Here is a 23,965-nt window from a genome sequence, read left to right as displayed (position 1 = left end):
CCCCAGAGCAAGGACCTTGCTTTTGCTCACATAGCATGTTTGCTCGGGTTGACTTTGAGGAAGGGTGCTGGGGAGGAGAGGAAAGGCTAAGCACCTCCCCTGGGGAAGCATTCCTTGAATAAAGTTAAGAGTAAGTACACTTGGAATTTGTGGAAGGAAGGGAGGACACGTCCACAGTGTTTGGGGAGGGACCACTCCTTATGGCCCAGGAGGCCAGGAGGGGTAGAGAAGGCAGCAAACACATTCCAGGTGAACTCTGCCCTTTGACACCTCTCTCACTCCCCTACCTCCTGGCCAAGTATGTCAAGGTCCCAGCACCAAATTTAGACTCGGAGGGTGGGCAGCTGTCTGCTCCCTTAAACAACTGGCCTCAAGGCCCTCCGCCGCCTCCTAGGAGACCGGCAGGCTGCACAGAGGAGAGGAAGTAGCGAGGTGGGAGCTGGTTTCGCTTCTCCCAGGGCTTCTCCCACGGCTTCTCTCACAGAGGCCAGGCTGGGAGGCCTGTGGCTGGAGGCACCCGGGTCACCAGAGTTAACTCCCTGTTATCTGGGCCCCAACTGATCTAGGGTTGCAACTGTTTAACTCAAGGCAGACTTCCCCCAACCGCCCTGCTCCCTATCCCCCCAGGGTCTGGAGGCTGGGGGCTGTGTTTTCTCCGCCTCAAAGAAGAAACACAAACCCACCCCCACGAATTCCACAGAATTACAGAAATTTTTTCACTTTGGGATTATCTGCAGTTTGGGATTACAGCAGCCTGGGCTTTACTCTGTGGATCCCTGAGAGGGCGGAAAAAGGACTTCTGCCATATCACCAGCCATGCATGGATATGCCGGACTAAAATCTGTACCCGATGGGTTTTTTTAATCTCTTTCAATCAGTGTCTGTTGCGTGCTGTTTTAAGATAGGCATTATTTTATCCTTGGAGTTTGTAGGCCACGGCTCCAGGGCACCAAAATGGGAGTGCCTTAGCCCCAGGACTCAGGGCTTCGAGCTGCCACCGGCGGCATAGGACGAAAAATGTCTTTTCTTGGGTCAGTTTCCTCATCTGTGAAATGGGAACAGGACTCTCTGCCCTTCTTCTCCATGGGAACCAGAGCCCACCCAGTCCAAGAAAGCGCTCCGGAAAGCCGGGGTCTTTGAATCGCTGCGTCTAGCTCCAACAGACCTCTGCTAGGCGACGCTGGACCTATTATACAAGCCTGTGATCGGAGGGGCACGGCTGCAGATGGGGCGGAGGGACGGCAGGTTTTAAAGTAGGGTGGGTGTCCAAGCCTCTGCACCCCTCATAAAACGGGGAGGTATCTCTTATTTTTGCAAAGTTGTGGGGAGAGAGGCGAAGACAAGGCGTCGTGATGGGGAGCTGAGCCTGGGCCAATTCGTCAGCGCGGGGAGCTGGAGGCGCCGCGGCTGCGGCTCGGGCCTCTGAGCCTGCGGCGTCTAAGTGGCCGGTGCTGCGCGGGGAGGGAGGCGGAGGGAGGAGGGAGGGGAGCGGAGGTAGCGGGGGTGGGGTTGGGGGGGGGGGAGGAGCAGCGAGTCCGGTCCGGGTTTTGCCGGCAGCCCCCGGGCAGCGTTCAGAGCTCCTGCCCGGGCGGGCGCGCGGCGGCGGCGGCGGCAGAGGCGGCGGAGCCGGAGCGGGGATGTAGAGGCGGCGGCACCGGCGGCAGCACAGGCGGCGGCGGCGGCGGGAGCAGGCGCCCGAGCCGAGCGGGAGGAGCAGCCGGACCTTGCCCCCGAAGCCGGCCCCGCGTCCCAGCCCAGGCCAGCCCGAGTCCAGCCATGCGCGCCGCCCGCTGAGTCCGGGCGCCTCACGCTTCGCCCTCCGCCCGCCGCGGCGCGCTCTGCTTGGGGGTGATTAGTTGCTTTTTGTTGTTTTTTTAATTTGGGCCGCGGGGAGGGGGAGGAGGGGCAGGTGCTGCAGGCTCCCCCCCCTCCCCGCCTCGGGCCAGCCCGGGCGGCGTGACTCCGGCTCCGGACCGGGCGCGGCGGGCGGCGGGGCTGGAGGGGAGCGCACCGCGGCGGCGGCGCCCGGAGCCCGGAGCGGAGCGCCGCTCCCCGCCCCGCCCCTCCCCCTCGTCCTCGCGGCGGCGGCAGCGGCGGTGGCGGCTTGGACGACTCTGAGAGCCGGTAGGTGTCGAGCCACGGCCCTCCCCCGACCCCCCCGGAGGCCGGCCCCCTCCCCTTCCCCGCCTCCCTCCCTCTCCTCCCCCGGGGCCCGGTGCGCGGCCAGGGCCGGAGTTCGCTGCAAGTCGGCGGAAAGTTTGGCGGCGCGGGCTCCCCCGAAGTTCAGGTGCGGAGAGCGGGGACAGGGAAGGAGGGGTCCGCGTTTGGGGGTGAGGGCGTGGGGGGCGCCGGCAGCCTGGGTCCCGGAGCCCCGGAGGCTGGGAACCCCGGCGCCCGCGATCGCGCGGTGGCCGCCGCCGTACCCGAGCTTCCCCTCGCCGCAGTTGGCGCGGTCGCAGATCACTGAGTTCAGACAAAAAGAGGGGTTTTAGGGTCGGGGCTGCGGGCTGGGCGCCCCGGATCGGGGCCAGGGCTCTCCCCGCGGGGGGTACCGTCCTCTTCCCGAGTCCCCAAGCCGGAGGGCGTTGGGGCGGCGGGACCCCGGGTCCTCACCGCCCGGGGCTGGGCGGGCGCTCCGCCTGCGGGGGCGGCTGATGGGCGACCCCTGGCGCGCGCTCCCCCGTCGGACCCCACTCTCAGCCCCGCGTTTTGGGGGCGACGGCGGCTGTCCCGGACCACGCGCGGCTGATCTCCCCCTCCCTCGGAGCGGGCGGGCGGGCGGCGGCCACATTTCCCCCTCCGGCTCTTCCCCGCTGCCCTCAGGGCGCCTGGCGGGCTGAGCGAGTTTGACCTTTTTTTCCCGTCAGTGTCTCACGGCCCCCCTCCCTCGCCGCGCCCCGGGCCTCGCTCCCTTCCCCTCCGGCCGGGGGGGGGGGCGGCGGCGGCGTTCGGGCTGCCTCCCAGCCCCGCGTGGCCGCGCGGCGCGCACAGCCGGGGGAATGGGGGTGTCCTCCCCGCGGAGCTGCGGGAGGCGGCCGTGCCGGGCTCCCGCCTCGCGGCCCCGGCCCCGCATTCACTCCAGAAGTTCGGCCCGGACCCTCTCCCCCGGGCTCCCCGGAGCGGGCCGGGGGCCGGGGGCGCGCTGGGAACGTGTTAATTCTCTCGCCGGGGGAAGTTGTCCGGGCCTGGAACGCGCTGCTTTCCGGAGGGGCGTGCGGGGTGCGCCTGGCTTTGTTTATTTGTAGGGCCAACAGAAAGTGAGTGACCCCCGTTTTTAAACGGGGGGCCGCCCCCGGAACCTGTCAGAAGAGCTGAAGCGCCCGATGTGTGAGCAAGATCGCATTTTGTTGTTTGTTCCTCACCTCCCCCCTTTCCTCTCAGGAATCGGAAGGGGTGCGCAGAGTTGGGTTCGTGTCATGATCTTCAAGGAGGCACCGGCGGATTTTATTATTATTATTTTTTTTTGGGGGGGGGGGATGTTCTGTAGATACTCATCCGGGAAGATTCTCTCTCTCTCTCTCTCTCTCTCTCTCTCTCTCTCTCTCTCTCTCTCTCTCTCTCTCTCTCCCTCCTGCTATGGGGGTCTGTGGGGTGGCAGCCGCGCCCTCCTTCGCCTCTGGACGCTGGGTGGTCTGAGAGTTGCGCCTTCGGATTGGGGGGGCAGCAGGGGACCCCGGCGCACCAGCCTCCGGACCCCCCCTCCCCGCGCCGCGGGGGCCGCGCAGTGTCGCACCGCCCGCCTCCCCCCGCCTCGGCGCAGGAAGCGCGGGGAGGGGGCGTGAGTGCCGCCCGGCCCGGCCCCCGCCTCGCTGCCCCGGGCGGCCGCCGCGTCCCTTTCAAGTTCTCCGCCGGGGCCGCGGGCGGGGGCTGCGCGCGGCCGCGGGCGGGGGGAGCGCGTTTGAAAGCCCGGCGCCACCTCAGCCGCCCCGGCCCCGGGGCGGCGGCGGCGGGGGGGGGGGGGGGTGTCCTTCGTGCAACTGCGGAGCATTTCAATGAGACGTTTGGAGGGGGTGTGTTGGCCTCGGCTCGTCCTGATCCCCCTCTCCAAGACCCCGACCCGCAGCGGGAAACCCAGGAACGGGACCCGGAGTCTCCCAGACCCCTTTTGGAGACCGCTGCGGAGAGACCGAGGCCGCTCACCTACCCGCGTCGTGTTGATTTAGCAGTTTCTCTGGATGAGACTCCGGCAAGACCGGGGGAGGGGGGCCGAGGGGGGTTCGTGGCCCGCTCTGCAGCTGTCACCCCCCCTCCCAGAACGGAAATTGTTCTCTCTCCTTGGGGAGGAGGGAGAGGGGACGATTTTTTTTTCTTTTTTTTTTCCCCCCTGAGAAGGGGTGGGAACTGCTTAGGGAGTTTGGTCTCTGGAGATCTTGGTAAAAGGCCCCCGGCCCCCCTCCCCCCCCTCCCAATCCCCAATTCTGGCAGATGCTGAAGCTCTCCCTCCGGGGGAAGCCCCTAAGCCAGCCTCGCACCTCCCTCCCCCATGCCACCTCCTTTTTCGAGGTTCCTCTGCAGAAGGCAGACCCTTGGCTGGCTGGCTGGCTGTCCGTTGGCGCCTTATTTATGTGTGTGTGTGTTTGGGCCCGGCTGTTTTCTCGGCTCAGCAGGTGACCCTGGCCCAGGCCTCCTATCTCCCCCGGCAGAGCCTGTTGACTTACCCGTGGGCCAGCGGCCTCGTCTTTATCACGTGAGGCCTGGAATGTCCACCCGGCTGGGCTGGGTTGGGCTGGGCTGGGCTGGATGGGGGAAGGGGAGGGGAGGATTCTGCATCCAGGGCCTAAGCCAGTGCAGGCCTATGTTCTGTGGGCTCCCACTGTGACCCCCAGCTCTGGCCGCCCCTTTCCCGCTTTTAGCATGCCTTCTACCCATTTAGCAAGTGTGGAACTGAGTGAGGCTCATAGGGGTGGGGGGGGGGCAGAATTGCATCTGTATCAAGAACCAAGTCTTTGGGAATTAAATACCCCACCTTCATTAGGATCCCACCTAGTTACTTATGGGAGTGGGGAACGGAGATGGGGTTCTCCTTGGGAGGGAGAATTGTGGGCTTGGCCGAGGCCAGCTGACTTTCCAGAGGGCGGGATAAGGTGGAAGAAGGGAGAGGATCCTGAGGAGCCAGACCTAGACACGCTTTCTGAGCCCCTGTCTGGAGGGGTGGCCATGATGCCAGAACTCCCCAGGCCTGGCCAAGGATGGGGTGGGGCTCAGTTATTGTTATTACTATTATTATTGCCTGCTCTCTCTATAATTCACTTATTCATTCACTGGCCCCATGTGTGTTTATCCAGCACCTACTGTGTGTCAAGCCCCACCCTTCTGGGGGGGCCGAAATGAACCACCTACTCTGCCCCTGCTCCGGAGGCGGGCCCAGGCTGGAAGCTCCGCCCTCTTTCCCCACCTCCTGCAGTCCTGATTGGGGCTTTTCCTTATTTCCCCTCCCTGGGCTCTCCCTCTTATCCTCATCACCTGGTCCTCCCATTCTAGCCTCTAGCCTGTGTGTGTGTGTGTGTGTGTGTGTGTGTGTGTGTAGTGTCGTGTCCTTGATTAAGTGTATTAATAGTTAAACTCTCACTCATAGCTGGAACTCACCAGACCACAAAAAGCCTCCCCTGTTACTCACGCACTACTGCCCAACAAGAATATCCCACTCAAGTTTTTTTTTTTTGCTTTCTCTTCCCTCTTAATTCCCCCCAACTCTGAGCCCACCTCCCAGGCTGCAGGCAATGAGAAAGGACTGCCCCCCCCCCCCCCCCCGAAGACCCAGGAATGGCCAGCCATCCCACCTGCTCCCTACAGCCAGCCAGTGTCAGCTGCTAGAGGAGGCTGTGTGGGGACAGTCTGTTGGCCTGGGGTGTGGGAACCCAGGCTGCCGGGGTGCTTATGACTCAGGGCATGTAGATGTGTCTGTCTTGGGGTGTGGTAGTCTGAGCGTGTGTATCTGGGCATCTAGGAGTTGTGTCTGCATTGTACTTATGTGTCCCTGTGAATCTGGGAATTGGTATATTCTGAGTTGCATATGCTTGGAATTTTGTAGAGTGTATATTTATGATCCGTGTATATCTGTGTGTTTGTAAATCTGGGAGCGGCTGGTGCTCCCAAAGTGGTGTATCTGAATTGTGAAAGTGTGAACATGAACCTGGGCATATCTGAGCTGTGAGGGCTTTAATCTATGTCTGCTGTTGGTGGCTGGTGGCTGTGTTCCTTTCTCTTTCTGTGTCTCTGTCTTCCAGTCTGTCTTTCTGAGCCTCCCCCTCCAGGTCCTTTCTTTCCCCAGCCCTCCCTGGCGGTAATTGGGCAGCTTCCCCGCCTGCCTGCCTGCTGGGAGTTTTGGAAGCCGTGGAGGGAGACTGGCTGGGGCCGGGGTGACAGCACGTATCCACGTCAATGGCAGCCTGTGATTACAGGAATAAAAGGATTTTAAGGTCATGGGTATTTTTTTTTTTAGTCCCCCCACCCCCACCCCTTTTGGAGCCAGTGGCAGCAAAGGGCCAGAGTTTTGTGTCTGCTGGTCTCCATACAAATGAACATAGGTGGGGTTTTCATGGGAATATGAACACGTGTGTACATACATGAACAGAGTCTGTGAGAGCATGTGCTCCTATCTGCCTGCTCCCTATGTGAGAGTCCACAGGGCTCTTGGGTGTTAGATGGAGCTGTCCTTGTGTGCTGAGGAAGGAACCTTCTGGCTCCAAATCCTTCCCTACCTGTCTTCTGCAGCCCTCCCAGCAGGGTGTCCCCGGCCAGGGCCCTGCTAAGCCCAGTCACCTGGGCCAGGCCACATCTCAGGGTGTCAGTGCCCCTGGCCCTGCTCCAGCCCCTGTAATTGCATTCTGCCGCCTAATCCCCCACCAGCTCAATTAGATCGCAAATTCTTCTTCATTTCCTGCCTCTGATGCCGGCCTCCCTCTGGGCTTGGAGGGCCTAGAAGGGAAGGAGGGGATCCTGCCCCCCTTCCGCCAGCACTAAGGGCTCTGGGTGGGGGCAAGATTAGTTCCGGGCACACTAGCCCTGGGGTGCATGTTGGAATCTTGGGGGGGTCAACAGGACAGGTTCTGATGGTCCTTTTTGGACTCACCTCGGTATCCCCAGTGCTTGGAGAGGGGGCTTGTGTTATCTGGTACCCAGGTTGTGGGTCCACCAGGCAGATCACTCCAGCGAGGCCCCTGGGCGGAGCCCTCGCCCCCGGCCTCCACAGGCCCTGCCCATCTCTTGTTCCCAGAGCAGCTGCTGGCCATTCCCCCAGCACAGGGGTTATGACCTTGTGTTTTTAATTTCTTGTGTCCTTATGGGGGCCAGCAGGATCACTGAGCTCCCTCCCTCTCCTGAGCCCTCCTCACCCAGGCAGGTGTGTTGGAGCTCGGGCTCTGGAGACAGACCTGGTTTCGAATCCTGGCCAGGTGTGATCCTGTGTCCTGTGGTCATCAGACTCCTTATCCCCGATATGGGAAAATAAGTGCCTGATCCACAAGACCATTTTCAAATGGGCACCAAGAGGACGGTGCAGTGCCTAGCTAACCCGCGGCTAACCCGCAGTCAGCATTCAGTTGAAGTTGCTCTTATGGAGAGGAGGACTTCGTACCCCCCAGTGAAAAGGAAGAAAACAAACTCGAGGCCCACGTTTAGTCTTGGTTTCCATCGTGTTAGTAATCATCAGGCGTGTGGCTTCAGGCGCATCCCTCCGCCTCCTGCGTGTCTTTTCCCATCTGTAAAATGGGGCTGATGATAGGCTTGGCCTCACCGAGGCTCGGGAGGGTTGTCTACATGCAGGTGCTCGGTCCCAGGTGCCCCAGCAGGTTTTCAACGTATTACTTACCTTCTTTCTTTCCACTCGCCATGCCTGGGTTGGGTGGGGCTGGTGAAGACACAGGCTCAAGGACGCGGGGACTGACCAAGGTCGTGAGGCGGGTGATGGGGCGTGGGTGGGGTGGGTGGGAGGGCTCGGGGATGGCCCGCTGGCTTGCTCGCGGGCTTACCCGCTGGGGCTTAGCTGAGCTTTGAGGCATGGCCTTCCCTCCCCGCTGGTCTCTGTGGAAAGCGGTAGCTTGGCTGATTTTTTTTTTTTTTTTTTTTTTTTCGTAACGGAGAAGCTGGAAGCCACCCCCTTCCTCCCCCAGGAGGCACCGTGGCAGTGGCTGTGCTGACAGGCCGCCTGGCCGTGCTAGGGTGGCTGGCAGCTCCAGAAGGCCGCCTGAGCGCGGATCCGCCAGAGGGAAGAGGCGACTGCAAAGGTCCCCTGCCATCACTAATCCCCACGGCCCCTCCCTCCCTCAGCCCGGCCTCACGGGTGGAAGGACTGAAAGGAGCCACAGCGGGAGGAAAGCTGGGGAGCCGGGCTCTGCTGGAGGTGGTGGAGGGGGACAGGTGGTGGGGAGCGGGGGTCCCCGTTGTCCCCGGGAGGTCTCCTTATTTCTGTGACCTCTGTCACTCATTGGCCTAGGCTCTTTAATATTTCATGGCCCCCTTTGTCTGCCTGTGGCTGAACTGCTGAATTACTGGCCAGAGGCTGCCTCTGCCTTCTCTCAACTGGCCCTGACACCTTCCCTGTCCCTCCTGACCCGCCTCCCCGACACCTCTGCTTGTCACACCCTCCATCTCTCTTACTTCTGCTCGCCCCTCCTGGCCATCGCTCTGCCCTCTTTCTCCATTTTCCTCTTTTGTCAGCCGCCTCTTTCCCAGTGGAACAGAAACCTCAGCAACTGGTCTGCCTGCCTGCCTCCCCTCCCTCTCCTGGGTCCACCCCTTCCTGCCCCCTCTCACCACCACCCCCGCACCCCCCCAGCCGCGCTGGCCGTGAGAGCTGGTTTTATTTATTTTTCTGTTTGTTTGGGAAGAGGGCAGTGGCAGCGCTGGGCCCTGGCTGCTGTGTTCTGCCTGGAGCAGCGGGCAGGCTGGCCGTCCTGGCCTCCCAGGAATGTGGCCGGGACGCCCCGCGCTATATTTACTCCCCTCCAGCTGCTGGCCCCGGCAGGGCAGAGCCAGGCCTGCCTGGTGGCCCCAGGGGAGCCCGGTACCCACCCTCCCTGTCTAGCAGACCCCACATGGCCCTCGGGCCCACTGTCCCCTCCCTTCCCTGTGACCTCCTCTGACCTCTTAGGACTCGCCAGGCCTACCAGCAGGAACGCTCTTACGTGGTGCCAGCACAGGCGTAAAGTGTGGGCTCTGGAGCCTGGTTCGTGTGGGCCGGCAGCACCTGGAAGTGCCTCCCCCGCCCCCACCCAGGGCCTAGCCTAGGCCTGTAATCTGGTGGCCAGAACTATGTAAAGCATCTTTCCAGGCCTCTCCCCACCGGGCCTGGTCCTCGCTCTTGCCACATCCCCTGATCCCTGGAAGGGGTGGGGTGGGGTGGGGTGGAGGGGGAACCTTACCTGGTGTGAGCAGCTGTGTTCCCTGTACTGCCGCCCCCCTGGCACATAATTTGCCCTCTGCTGGAACTCCCAGGTCCCTCACGCGCACAGACACGTGCACATCTAAGTGTTTGCACGTATATGTGCAACATGCATGGACATATGCTGGATTGTGCCTTCCGTGGAGACAGGGCCATGCCTCCTGTCACTGACTCCCTCCTCCATCACATGCTTGTGGGATCCTTTGAGCCTGTTCCTTGCCAGCCTTGCGGGGGGATGTGGCAGTGGTTCCCTTCTGTTCTCCCATGCCTGACACTAGCCACGTGTTTGAAGGGCTCTAGCTGTGGCTCTCATCAATTGCTGTCCCTCCGATTGTTACAATGAGAAGTTGTAACGATGGCAATGACAAGGGCCAACCGGCACTGTGTTTCTCGTCTTCACTTCCTCTAATCCTCACGAGTAGCCCAGTGAGTGGGTGCTGTTGGCATCCCCACGTACAGATGAGGAAACTGAGGCTGCAGAGTTTGTGACTTGACCTAGGACTTGCCACTGACAAGTGGGATTAGGCCCCAGCAGAGCCCTTGCCTGGCTCTGAGCACCATGACGGCCAGGGGTGGTCTGCATCTGGTGTTTCCTACAATTCCACACCGCCTGGCACCCAGCCGGGATTCCCTGAATACTTACTGGCTTCAGGCTTTCCTCGCTCCTTCTTGAGATCCCCAGGCCCCTGGCATGTGGTGGTGGTGGGGGGGAATGGGCTGATTGGCCAGCTCGGTGAAGGAAAGAGTGAATTAATGAATGGCCGATGATTAGTTGTGGGAATGAGTGCTCTCGAGGGACCCTGGGATAGGAGGTGTGCTTATGATCAGACTGGTATGTAGAGGATCCTGGGAAATGAGGCAGGGGGCAGGGGATGGGGCTGAGGGATGTGGCCGGCGGCCAGTAGGCTGCTGGGGCTGAGCACCTGGGGCAGGCAGGCCACATCTTCTCCCCGGACCTGTTTTTCTGTCCATGGGCTTGGGAGCCTTTGCCCTGGGGCTGCGAGCTGGCCTGCGTTGGGGCTAGCCCGGGAGCCTGGGAGGTGAGGGGACTGGTGGGAAGGAGGAAGTAGTGGGTGGTGAGGACAGGAAGATGAATCGCGGAGCTTGGCTTGGAACCTGAGAAGCAGAGACCAGCCCTGACCTGACGTGCGCCCTCCCTCTCAGCTGCAGGAGGGGGGCGCAGCTCGCAGACCTCTGGTCACCCACTCTCCCTCTGACGGCTCTGACGAGGGCTGGGCTTCCTGACACCTGCAGTGTCCGTGGCTGTGTGCGCCCTGAGGAGCTGGTCTGTTCTCCAGGACGAGACCAGCTATGATCCACAGGCCCTCTCCCCCAGCCTTCGGTCCAGTTCCTGTTGACCCTGATGGGAGAGAGCCAGTCTCCAACCTCACCCAAAGCTAGACAGGGAGTCCATTAGCTGGGCCCACAGCAGGAGCTGGGAGTGGGCTTGGCCGTCTTTATTCCTTCGAGTGTCAGAGTGTGGTGGCCTGGAGTGTGTAGTCACAGGGACCTGGAGTCATAGAACGCTTGGAGCAGAGGAACTCCTGTTCTGGTGGGATTCTAGAGTCACAGAGCCACGGGCTTTACTGCGGCAGGAAAGCATGAGTGGTTAGGTTTCCATCTTGTTTGGTGCTGGGGGACATGGAGGGAATGGAGGGAGGGCTTCCCTGTGGCGCCCTCAGGTGACATGAGCGCATACCTGAGGCAGAAATCCAGTCCTGTCGTTGGCCTGCTGCTCTTTGGGGATCTACCCGGTGTGGGGAGGGGGTTGTGTGGGCCCCGTGAGGCGAGCGAGGGGAGGGGGCTGACCTGTAGGCGCAGCGGGGGTCCTCTGGGTGGTGCCCGCCTACCTGCCTGCCGCCCACATGCCCCAAGACACCAGTGTGAGGAGGAAATGTAGGCTGTTGCTTCCAGCGACAGCCGGTGGGGCCGGGCAGCTTCCCAGCTCCCCCTCTGATTCATGGCTGTCTGCAGCTCCCCCTCCCCCGGGGGCCTCAGCAGCCCCATCTGTGCAATGGGAGAGGAGACTGTCCTACAGTCCGGCTTTGCAAAGACCGTACGGCGGGAATTCTTTTGTGGGGGAGCAGTCAGCTGGACATTTGGACCCAAAGCACAGAGCACCCTGATGCCTGCACAGCGTGGGGCTAGCCTGGGAGGGCTGGATTGGTGGTGTGGGTAAATGGTTAGCGTCTCTCTCCCTCGGGAAGCAGAGCGGTGAATGGAGGGCTCGCTCCCCAGGCCATCTCCTGACCTTAGCACAGCCGTCTCCAAAGGAGGCTGTTCTTCCAGGAGGTCATTCGCTCAGGGTCTGCTTTGTGCCTGGACATGTGCTGGGTGCTGTGGGCGCTGGGGGGCGTGGAGCCAGGGGGCGGGCGGGAGCTCCTTGGCTGCGGACGTGGAGTGGGAGCGGGTTTGGCTGAGGGGTGACTCTGGGGGAAGGAATGAGGCGGGGGGATAGGGGAGCTGGCCAGCCCGGACGGCGGTGTCCGTGGGGAAGTCCCAGCGGATCTCAGGAAGTGTTTCCGCCCCTGGTCTCCTGGGAAGGAGGCGAGGCAAGCAGGAAGTAGGAGAGCTGGGGGCAGATGAGGCCCCCCAGGCAGTCCCAAGTGAGGACGTGCCAGGCCCGCAGCTGGGCGGGTGTGCCCCTCAGCCTGCGGGAGGGCTGGAATGCACCGCCTCTCCCCCCTGCTCTGAGGCCGGGCCTTTGGTGGGGGGCCGGGGCCGCCATGCGGGGCAGGGCCGCCGTCCAGATTTCAAAGCCTTCCCCAGGGGCCTCTTCTCCCCCACCCCGTCCTACCCTGTCCCGAGCTGCGGCGGCGGGGGTGGCAGATGCCGTTTCATCGGCCGAGGCGAGTGGGAGGCCCCCGGAAGGGCCTCCGGGAGGTTCCGGGGGGCAGTGGGGGCGTTGGCAGCTGCCTCCCAGCCAGGGCTGGCTCCCGTGGCCTTCCAGGCCTCTCGGTCCCCCAGGCCTGGGGGCGGGGGATTGTCGCCTCAGAATTCAGGCGGGTCCCCCCCACTGCCCACCAGGCTCCTGGGCTCCGGCCCCCTCCCGTCCCGGCTGCGTCTGCAGAGCCCCCCTGGGGAAGGCAGGGAGGAGGCACAGCGGGCTCGGAACAGCGGGTGCCCGCGCAGCCAAGTATTTGCTCGAGCTGTCAGAGACAGACAGGCATGTGGGGAATTCGGTGCGTGTGGGACCGGGGAAGCAGCCGGGTGGGCAGGCGGCGGGCGGGCGGTGGGAAGCTGGGGCTGCCGCCCCCGCCGGCAGAGCCCCGCGGAGACGCCGTTCCGGTCCGGTCCGGACCAGAAGGCGTACCCAGCAGCCTCTCTTCCTGCAGCCGCCCAGCGCGGGGCGCGGGGCCGTGACCCCGGCCGGTCTGATGGCGGAGCGGACGCCGGGGCAGGGAGTGCCTGTGGAGGGCCTGATCCTGGGAGAGGCTGTCTGTGGAGTGTGGAGCCAGGCAGGAATCCGGGTTATGCCCGATGGTGGCCTCCAGGAAACAGCAGCTGTCATGCTCCCAAGTCCCAGCTCCCCTCCCCTCTCCCCCAACCCTGGCACAACTTGTTTCCTGGCCAGGGTCTGGCTGGGGCAGATTGGAGGAACCTGGTATTGCCCAGCCTGGGTGAGGAGCAGGCAGGGCAGAGGGGGCCATGTTTATACGCCTGAAGGTCCTTGGGCTGCGAGGTAGGGGCTCCCCCCCCCCCCCCCCCGTTATTATTTTGCTGAAGCAGATTGGAGTCATTTTGGAAGAGGGGACCAAGTCCTTATCTCCCTGGACAAAGACCCCTCTTTAGTAGCCTTTGGTGGTCTCCTTTCCAATAGCGCCTGTTGGGCAGGTCAGTACCTGCAGCGGAGTGGTACTTGGTGTTTCCGAGGTGAGAGCCCGGACAGGCCAACACTGGCCCAAGGTCACACGGTGGGCTCCCAGCCTCCTTCCTGCCCTCGTGTGGGCGGAGCCAGCGGGAAGAGGTGAACCTTGGGGGTGGGGGGGCTATATTTAGTCAGCCCCGCAGAGCCATGGGGCCCCTGGGAGCAGCTGTCGGTGGTGGGGGGTGCAGACAGAATCCTGGAGCTGCATTTAGTCTGGACAGAAATATCCTCCCCTACCCACCCACCCACTGGCTCGGTGGCCAGGCTGCGGGCTTGTCCCCTGAGGGGCAGCTTGCCTGGGCCTGGCGGCCGGCGGGACAGGCAAGATGACCCGATAGGCTTTTCCCAGCTCAGGTTTCGATGAAACAGGAACCGGAGCCGCAGCCTGGGCTGTGGGGGCCAGGGCAGCCGGAGCCTGGGGGGCCGGGGCTGCCTCCCCCTCCCGCCTCCCCCTTCGCTCCGCGAGGCAGCCTCCCTTTCTCCGAGGCCCGGGGAAGCAGCAGGTTATTTATCAAGCCAGCCTCCCACCGCGTCTTGCGCTGGCGGCCATGAGCCCAGCAGAGCAGGGTGAGCTGGGCGGGCGGGCGGGCGGGCGGGCGGCAGGATGAGCTCAGGAGACGTGAGTCACCCCATCCCCGGCAGCCCCACGAGGCCCTTCAGCCTGGCAGGCCGCGCACGCTCACGCACTCCCCATGTGGCACGCCCAGGGGCACACGCTCTGGACAGACACCGTCCTTTAGCTCATACAGCTCCACATGACCCGCACACACAACCGACACACGTGTTGTGGGCTTGATCACCTTCGCCCTGGACGTTTCAGAAGCACACTCGCCGTTACACTCACAGCCCCAGCCTCTTGTGCCCCCCCCCCCCCAACTCCCTGTCCTACCCTGTCCTGAGCTGCATACACACAACGGCATGTATATCAGCAAATGGACACACACAGTCATACGTGTGTGTGACATGCCCCTCGGGGACCCCAGGCGCGGCTCCATAAGGCAGTTGTGCGTATCCCCCCTCCTGTCACAGGCCCGGCAGGCGTCCTCAGGCCACAGCGCCCACGCAGATGGTGCCACGGCGTTGGGCCGGGAGCACTGACGCAGCGGAGCCTGGCACACGCACTCGAACTGGCTGGGCTCCTCTCACCCAGATGCCCCCTGTTAGGGAGGCTCAGCCCTCGGCCACACAGAGGCAGCTGAGCCCTGTCAGGTGGGTGTGAGAAGGAAGGCGTTTTCCCCCAGCCTTCCAGACCGGCTGGCCCTCTGAGGAGGAGGCGCAAGGACCAGGCCTGGAGCTGTCACACCCACCCCTCTCTCCAGGATGGGCACCCTGGCCGTGGCAGGGCTGGTTGGGGTGGAGGGGGAGGGATGCAGAGGAGCTAGGAGGAGGACAGCCTAGAAAAGGAAAGCCATGGAAAATGATTCTCTCCCCCCTGCCCACCGGGAGTGCCAAGTGGCCAGCTGCTCCTTCCACTTGGTGTGGGGTCTTTGGGAGACTGGGGATGCCAGAGATTAGATCCCTTTGATCTAATGGGCTCTTGTCTTCCCACCCTCCCTGGTTACCCTGGCACCCGCTTTCCGCTGTCCCCTTCATTTCCAAGCCCCTCGTTATTTCCCCCCAGTTCTCAGTCGGTTGGCCTGCAAAATGGCTGCAGAGCGGGGCTGCTGGCCTGGAGGGGTGCCTCTAAGCTTCTGCTGCCCACGGGCTGGGGCCTGCCTTCCCCGGGCGAGGCAGAACTGGGGCATACCCGTTTTTCATTTACCCAAAAGTGCACCGTTTTTCAAATGAGAGGATTGAATTTAATGGGCATGGCTTCACAGTCACCCAGCACCCAGGCCGCACATGGTCCTGGGCCCACCGGATTGAGACAACCCAGCGGGGGTCAAGGAGCAGGTGTCCACCTCCTGGTCAAGGCCCAAGGATCCCGAGGAAAACAAGTGACGATGGCCAGTCAGGGCGGCTGGGTGTCCCCTGAGCCATGGGTTCTTGAGTTGGACAGGCTTGGTCACTGCCTGTTGTGCAACCGTGGGCCAGTCTGCTAACCGCCCTGACTTCACTTTTGCCGCTTCTAAAGTGGCTGTGAGCCTTATCTCTGTCTCAAAGCTGCAAGACCTGAAGGTGGTGGTGGGGTGTGGTTCTCATCATGTCATACCTGAATCCCTCCCCTTTCCCCTCCCCTTTCCCCCGTCTGCTCCATTAAAGCTGGCGTTTTCCTGGGAGTGGTACCCCACGACATGGACTCTTTAATTAGAATGTCTTGGATTTGGCCGCCTCCGATGGGGATGCTGAGGTGTGGGAGAGAAGAGGCTGGCCTTTGGGCCACAGGGAGGGGGAAGGATAGGAATGGGCTGGGCCCAGGGCAGAGGCACCTAGGTGTCTTCGGTGTCTGGTCCTTCCCGGGGGCTTCAAAGTATGAAGAAGCATAAAGAGCCAAGGCTTTGTCTGTCCCCCACCCCCAACACATAGCAAGGCCCCACGTTAGCTTCGAACAGGGACTTCCAGGTGGCAGGTGAGGCCCTGGGAGGGTAGTGAGGAGCCTGGCGCATGCCTGTGTGGAAGGGCTGTTGGGACTGAGGGAGACGGAAGTGCTGACAGGACAGACGGGGCTGGGGGACCAGGGCGGGAAAAGGAAGTGCAAGCCTAGACAGCTGAGTGCTGCCCTCCTTTCAGCCTCCGGACCTCTCCTGGACGCTCGTCTCCCCATGTTCTCGCAGGTAAGAGGCTGGGGAGGGGAGAAGGTTTATTCGGGGCTCAGGAAACTGAGGCACAGGGATTGGCTCAGACTCAAAGGCAAACGGTGGCGGAACTGGGGCCACAACCTCGGTTCCCCAGCACTCCTGGCTTAAGCTGTCCTGACACCCACGCTGGCTGGTGATGACCCTAGGACGGAGCCTGCAGCGGGGAAGAGGAGCCCTGACTCCATAGCCCTGTGGGCCCTTTCGCGGCCTGCGTCTGTGCTCCGGAGGCTCCGCCTGTTCCCGGTGGTCACACACGATGAGTGAGGTTCCCAGTGGGCCAGCCCCCTCTTCACCTACGCCCAGGTCCATGAGTCCCTTAGGGATCTCTGCTGTGGGCACTCCCCAGGTGGAACCAAAGGGCTTTGGACTGCTGACCCTTTAGTCCTGGGAAGGGTGAGCCCTGCTGGCCTTGACTTCGGAAGTGGTTCACTGGGAGCGGGATAGGGAGTCAGGGGTGCCCCAGGGAGAAGTTGGCCGCCATAGTGATCTTGCAGACAAATCCCGGGACATTCGGTTGTGAGAGCCACCGAGGGGCCTAATCAGGGTCCCTCACGGCCCCCATCCCCCAACCTCCCACCTTCCTGGGGGCTCCTTTCCCCTCTAGGGAGCCCTGCAGGGAGTCGTTGAGCCAGTGCCCTTGAGATGAAAATACCTTCCTTTCCGTACACAGGGACAGTCACGGTGACCCCCACCCCCACTCCTGATCCGCGTGCTGGTTAGCCAGAGACAACCAGGCACCATGTGGCCCTGGGCTGGGGCTCACTAAAGGTCACTGAGTCCAGTTCATGCCGCTGGGAGTTGGTGGTGTGCTCACATGGAGGAGCAGGCTCTGGGTTTGGGGCCTCGTGCTGTGTGGCCAGTCACTTCCCCTTTCTGGTCTCCGTTTCTACCTCTGCTCTGTGCGCTCTGAGGAAGGACACACCCACGTGCCCTTCCGCTGGTGTCCCCTGGTCTCCAGGGGCTTCTAGAGTGGGGCCAGCCCGGATCTGAGTCTCCCTTTCACCATCTGCACCTTGGGTGGCTGACTGGTCACTGCCCCGCTCAGCTCTGAACCTCAGTGTCCTCATCTGTGACGTGGATGGACCGTGATGCCTACCTCTTGCACCTGGCACAAATGTGATTGATGGTGGTGACATGGTAACCCCCCCCCCCCCCCCCGATGGCGGCTGTCCTGGTTTGGTCCCCCCAGCCTCGGTCTCAGGGATTCTGGGAAGGAGACAGTGCCAGTCTGCTGGCTCAGCCAGCTTGGCCACTGACCTTCAGAGCACCCAGGCTGTCAAGGCCACCTGACTGCCTGCTGGGCGGGCGGTGGCAGGGGTGAGCGTCAGCCAGCGCCTCGCCTGACACCGCCCTCCCCTGCTCCCACTCTCCTCTCTCTCTGCGCCTGTGTGTGAGCTAATTAATCTCAGCCCCTTTGGGAAATTAGAATGCTGCAGCCGAGGCCAGAGCCTGTGCTGCTGCTGGTCCCTGCCAAGATCCTCCGTGGTTTGGGGGCATGGGGTTAGGGTGGGGCAGCAGGAAGGGCTGCGCAGTCACGGGCCTCCCTGAGCCCCCACCTCCTGGCTGGGCGTGGGGGCTCTGGCTTCTCAGCCCGCCCCCCCCCCCCTTCCAGACAGCATCCATGCGGACATGGGCAGTCCCCCTACTTTGATGAAACCCAACCCCCAACGCCTCTCTGACCCGGTCCTGGGACTGGTATGGTCACCCCCTCACCCTCCGTTCTACCTCCTTGTAGGGTCCTCTTGCCTGCCCAGCTTGGACTGACTGAGACAGATGTAATTATGGAGTTTTGCTTGGGAAATTAATTCAAGAAAGTTAATTAATTGACAGTTCCAGAGGTGGCAGTCTCCAAACCCAGCCAGTCCTACTGACACGAGTGCTGACCCGCCCGAGACATGCAGCGCCTGGGCAGGCGGGGAGGACCCCGCGGCCTGGCCGGGCAGCCCGGGGACAGCAGCGGACGCACAGCGAGGGGAAAGCACGGGCTAGTGTGGTGGCCCAGGGTGGGCACCTGGAAAGGGCTTGTCAGCTGAATCTGCTGAGATAAACTTGGCATCCTGAGAACTCAGCCACTTGTTTGTATGTCCAACAAGCCATTGACACGCTTCTACTGTACCCCGATCCTGTTGTCTCGAGTGTCCCCCGCTGACATAGACCACTGGATGTTCTGTCCGGGCCTTCCGAATCCCTGTTCTCAAGGAACCCTCTAAACCTGAAAGGCCCAAGGGACATTGTTGGGCCCATTGTGCAGATGAAGCAACTGAGGCTCAGAGAGGATGTGACTTGCTCGAGTCATTCAGCTGTGTCCTCCGGCAGGAGCGGGTGGGGGTTCTTCCCGAGGGCTGGATGCTCCCTGCTCCACCTGGCAGGCAGTGTTCTGAGTGTCCAGCCCCTCCCAAGTGTCGGCGACAGGAGCCTTGAAATTGACTCTCTTTCCCAAGGAGAAGGCCAGAGAATATGACCAACCCTTTTCACCCTGGCACTCCTGGAACTATTGTGTGTCTCTCCCCCGCCCCGCCCTGCCCCCCCATCCCATTCTCAGAATATTTCTGTGTACCTGTAGGTGCGCGCCCCTCCCTCCCCCCATCTTTAGGGTGACCCAGCTAGGCTAAGGAGGAAGCCCCATATCCTAGGGCTCCCTCAGCATACAGGGGCCCCACTTCCAGGGCCCCTCATTACAACAGCCCAACTAAGTTTGAGTGTCTGGAGGAGTGTGGGCTTGGTACAGTCTTACCCAGAGAGAAGAGGGTCAAGGCTGGGGCAAGAGGCCGCTAGGCCAGGGCAGGTCAGAGATACCGGCTGCAGGAGGCCAGCGAGGTGAAGAGTTTGGGCTTTCAAGAGGTGGTGCGACCTTAGGCAGGTCCTTTAGCTTCTCTGAGCCTCCTCTTCCTCATCTGAGAAACAGGGATGGCCATGTATTAGGTCTAGTAATAATTAATGTCGTTTTCTAATACTTTTAAATCGAATTTATTTAAACAATACAACAAAATTTAATCAACAATATAGTTGCCGTTGTTTTCTACTACTTGTGCCCAACGCTCAGGAAGCATTTTAATCCCTCTGTTGTAAAATTCTTGTGATTTTGATGCAAAAAATTCGGTCAATGCATTTTTGAGGCATTCCTCATTATTAAATTTTTTTCCAAGAAGAAAGTTTTGCAAAGAACGAAACAAATGGTAATCGGAAGGGGCAATATCAGGAGAATATGCAGGTTGAGGGAGAACTTGCCATTCCAACTGGCGCAGTTTTTCAGCAGTGATTCTTGCAGTATGCGGTCGTGCGTTATGGTGAAGAATTACGCCCTTCCGATTAATCAGCGCGGGTTCTTTTTCTCTTAAAGCTTGGGCTAACCTTTCCAATTGGGCACTATACACTGCACTTGTAATGGTTTGGTTAGATTAGGGGTGTCGAACTCAATCAGAGAAGGGGCCAAAATCTAAAATTCAGCCTAAATCGCTGGCCGAATGGTTTACTGAACAGTCATAAACTGACAATGTCATAAACTGACAGCGGAGTGCAGTGATGACAGCGCAGTGCGGGCCACATTGCAAGGCCTGGCGGGCTGGATTTGGCCCGCGGGCCTTGTGTTTGACACATGTGGGTTAGATGGTAAAAGTTCATAATGAATTCCTTTAAAATTCCACCAAACACACAACATCACTTTTTTCGCATGCAAGTCAGGTTTTGGCGTGGGCTGTGGAGCCTCATTTTTGTCCAACCATTGAGGCCGCCTTTTCAAATTAATATACAGCACCCATTTTTCATCTCCGGTAACAATTTGCTCTAAAAACGGCAAACGGTTTTGACGAGAGAGGAGCGAACTGCAAATTGTGACTCTTTGATTACGGTTGTTGTCGGTCAACTCATGAGGAACCCATTTTCCAAACTTTTGGACTTTGCCAAGTGCACGCAATTGATTGGAAATTGTTTTTTGTGAACAATTTAAAGTTGTCGCAAGCTCTTGTTGGGTAATTTGAGGATTTTGCACCAAAAGAGCTTGAAGAGCTTCTTGATCAAAATTGGACACACGGCCTCGACCACTCTTGTCATCTAACGAAAAATTTCCCTCGCGAAATTTCTCAAACCAACGCTGGCATTTTCTGGCGCTAACTGCATCTTGACCAAGAGCACTACAGATGTTTTTTGCAGCCTCACTTGCTTTTCTTCCTAGTTGGAACTCGTAAAGCATGCAGTGCCGAATATGCTCTTCATCCGCCATCTTCTTAGCCCTAGTTTTGCAACAAAAACCAAACCAAACACAAACTTTTTCAAGCAAAACTTGTTAATTGCACTTCACACGTTCTGTAGATACCACGTATTTGAAGGTTATGTCAGTACAAGTCAACGCCAAGCAAGATTTTAAACGAATGTTGGAAAACGACATTAATTATTACTAGACCCGACATTATGTTAAAAAATAATGTGGGTGATGGTGCCTTTGGGGCCCGCAGCTCCTGATCCGGCAGGCAGGCAGTGTTCTGGGTATCTACCCTTGAGCCCTGTGCTCCTGAGAGCTTAGGGAGTGAGGGGATATATATATACCACCAAATATATATACCACCCACAAGGCTCTGTTGAGGTGCAGGGAGGTATAGCTGTTTGGCCTTGGGCTGAGTGGGACAGCGGGAGCCAGTGGGACTGCGATGGCCAGCAGGTTTGGGAGCTAACAGCCCAGGGTCCTGGGGCCTCTAGGGGGAGTCAGTCTATACAGCATCCTCTCAGATTTGTTTGGTGCCATACAAGATTGTCATCTTAAAAATCAGCCTGCTGTACTTGGTCAGACATTTAATTACCTCACCTTTAATGCCTCGGTAGGGCCAGGCCAAATGATTTCACAGGCCTTATACAGCCTGTGGGCCAGACGTTCCTCACCCCTGCTGTAGGCCTTGCCTGTCGTGGTTCAGAATAAAGGTGACCATCAGCAGCAAGCTGAGCTGAGCACTTTCTGTTCCATCCCATGGACGAGGTCTGTAGTTGTGGGTTTCTTTAAGGATTGACCTCTAGTCTTGGGTTTAAGAGGGACATACCCACTCCTGAGCATCCTTTGAAGCCTCCTCCACCCACCTCACCTCCTCCCAGTGCCCCCGTCGGCACCATCACCCACTCCTGTACTTTAGGCCATTGGCTGAACACTCGGGGTTCTCTGCATAGACTGCTAACCCTTCTCTCTGTCTGTCCATTTCCCCCCTAGACTGGGGGCTTCCTGAGGGTGGGGTCTATGGCATCTTTCTACAATATATCCCATGCCCAGCGCAGAGTTAGTGCTGGACTTGGGTTATGGGGCTCCCGTCTTCCTGTTTTACAGATGGCCCCCTGCGGATGTTCCAGTGTTTTGAGGGGCAGCGCTGACTTGGCCGAGATGGGGGTGGAGCTGCTGGTTCCTCTGGGGTCTTCCTGTAGACCTCAGGAACTTCCCAGACTCCTTTGGGGCCCGCAGCTCCTGACCCGGCAGGCAGGCAGTGTTCTGGGTATCTACCCTTGAGCCCTGTGCTCCTGAGAGCTTAGGGAGTGAGGGGATTTTTGACATCAGGTGTCGGGCCTTGGTTTCTCCCAGCCCCTGTTTCTTTATCTGTAAAATGGGGGTCCTGGTACCTCTCTGTGGTCGTGCTTGGTAAGGAGGGGAATAAAATAATGGACACCTGGAACTTAGTAAGAACCCCTTGTGTTCTCTATCGCTGTTATTGCTAACACTGTTGTTGTTGTTATTATTATTATTATTTTACCGTCACATTATTATTCATGCTCCCAGGGCCCTCGCAGCTGCAGGGGCTCTGGGCCTGGGCAGGATTCCGGTCTGCAGAGAAGTTGGTTTCTCATTAGTCCGTGCCCGGAGGAGAGGGCCTGGGTTTTTATTTTTTGCTGGAGGATCCCACCTGCCCCAGGCGTCCGCAGCCTGACATCCACCGGAGAGGCTGGGGCTGTGCCCCCTCGCCGGCCTCAGGTAGGGGGCTTGGCTCCGGGCAGAAGCCTCCCCAAATCTCCCCTGCCACTCCCTCCGCCTCCCAGACCTCCGGGGCCATGAATCATTTATGAGGCAAAAATGAAACCAATTAAGGACAAACTTTGAAAGCCTCTAATTGCTGCGCCTGGTGGCACCCAGGAATGAGGGGAGGCAGGCCCGCCCGGTGCAGAATCTCCCCGGCCGGCTTCCCAGGCCCCGTCCCACTGGGCCGGCGCAGAGCCCGGCTCCCGCCGCCTCCCCCCCGCCCTCCCGCCCGCCCGCCCGCCCGCCGGCCGCGGCCGGGCCTGCGCGGCTCCGGCTCCGGCTCCGGCGGCTCCGTCTGCCGCCCGGCGCCCGCCGGGTCCCAGGCCGGCTCATTAGGGCCGCTCCCCTCCCCGCCGCCCGCCGCCCGCCGCCCGAGGTGATGGCGGCTGTGCCTGCCCTTCTGGGGTCTGTGACCAGGAGCTGGCCGCCTGCCTCGGCCGGAGCCAGCTCTGAGCTTAACCCAGGCAGGCCCGGGACGCCCGCTCCTGGACCAGGGAGGCGGGGGCTCCCTGGGCCCCGCTGTGGGGTGCAGGCTTGTGCAGGCTCTGGGGAGTGCTGGGGTACACGGGCCGGACAGTCCCATTCGGGCTCCGGGGGAGATGCCCATCCCAGGGGGGGCAGAGGGGCTGGGATAAAACTGAGCAGGTGGAAGCTGGGGGGACACGGGGCGGGGATGAGCCTCTGAGGTGGTGCCTCGGTGCAGTGGGACCGTCTCTTCCCCTCCGCTCTGCCCCCAGCCAGGGGACTTGCACCGGCTCCTCAGCCCCCGTTTCCCCGTTTGTAAACTATTGGGGCTGGCTCGCCTGCTTCTGGATTTGGGATCCGAGGAGCTAGGTTTTGTTTGCCCCCCCACACACACACACACTCCCCTCTCTCTCGGGGGGCTGCTGAGGAGGTGAGGTCAGGGGCTGGATATGGACCTGGCAGGGCCTGCCTCCCTGCCAAGAGCTCTGGGCACCAGTGACCAGCCGGCTCTCGGTGCCGAGGGCCGGGCAGGCCCTGGGCACTCAGGCACGTTGTTTGCTGAAACCGAGTTTCGGTGCTTGTGTTTTTCCATAATTATATTAGCAGGTGGGATTTTTCCTCGGGGACGCGGCGGGCGGGGGAGCACCGTGGCCGTGTCCCCCCCGCGCCGCGCGGAGCTGGGCTCTGCCCGCCCGCCTGCCCGTAATGATTTTTTAATTATGCAGCCAGTGCTCGGAATTGCTAATCCACCTCCAGCGCGGCATCCCCTCCTGCAGCGCACACACCGGCCCCTCTCCCCGGCGTCCCCAAGCGGTGGTGCCCAGCCCCATGCCCTTCGCCGACGCGGTGCTGGGGACCGCCGCCCTGGGCGCGAGGGCGACCGGGGAGGGCTGAGGAGGCACCTCTCCCTGCAGGGAAGGCACTCGGGGTGGTGGGGCCGGCGTCTCTCTCTGCCCCCCCAGCATGGCTCGCTCCCTCAGGACAGCTGTGGCTCCGGAAGGGGACAGGGGAGTGATCAGTGCCCACCCCTGCGTGACGTGGCCACACCAGCTTTCAGGGACATCAGCCCATCTCCCCATCAGCCCACACTCCTGTGTGAACCCCAAAGACACACACAAGTATGGTCTTGGATGCTGTCACACTCCCAGTGGCACAGGCACAACATCACACCCCAGGTTTCTCCTGTGTGGAGCCGTACCTGAGGAGGGGGCCCCCTGGGGAGACCTCACTGCTGCCTTCCCTGCCCCCATTCCCCCATCTCCATACCCTCCCGCACCCCTGGCTGGGACCCATTCAGGTCTCCCCGCGCCCACCTGGTGGGGCGGCTTCCTGTGGCCGGGCCTGCCTGCTCCTCCATCGACCTGGCCTGGGGGAGGAGGAGGGGGCGGGGGATTTTGCAGCGCGGTGGCTGCAGCTCCTCTCCAGGCGCCCAGCTGTGGCATCTGTCAAGGTCAGATAGCGACTCCGGAACCAGCCGGCTCGGCCCCACGGCCCCTCTCGCCTCATTATTTTTGTGTTCCGGGGCT

At 61.0% G+C, this 23,965-nt stretch overlaps 1 protein-coding gene across 4 annotated transcripts in view; it reads left to right on the top strand.

Moving 5' to 3' along the window:
- Positions 1-1,549: 1,549 nt before the first annotated feature.
- CXXC5 (CXXC finger protein 5) overlaps positions 1,550-23,965 on the top strand; it is a 34,742-nt gene continuing 12,326 nt past the window's right edge. The window contains exon 1 of one of the 4 annotated variants that reach the window (XM_084883185.1): positions 1,550-2,124. The gene's annotated coding sequence lies outside the window, so the exon portion shown is untranslated. Of the gene's footprint in view, positions 2,125-2,165; positions 2,288-3,024; positions 3,328-23,965 lie in introns of those variants that run through there. The other 3 variants (XM_084883186.1, XM_084883188.1, XM_084883187.1) reach the window with 3 other exon arrangements.

Source organism: Pipistrellus hanaki, assembly GCF_964339955.1.
Source record: "Pipistrellus hanaki genome assembly, chromosome: 5".
Lineage (NCBI taxonomy): Eukaryota > Metazoa > Chordata > Mammalia > Chiroptera > Vespertilionidae > Pipistrellus > Pipistrellus hanaki.
This window is presented reverse-complemented; position numbering and strand designations above follow the sequence as displayed.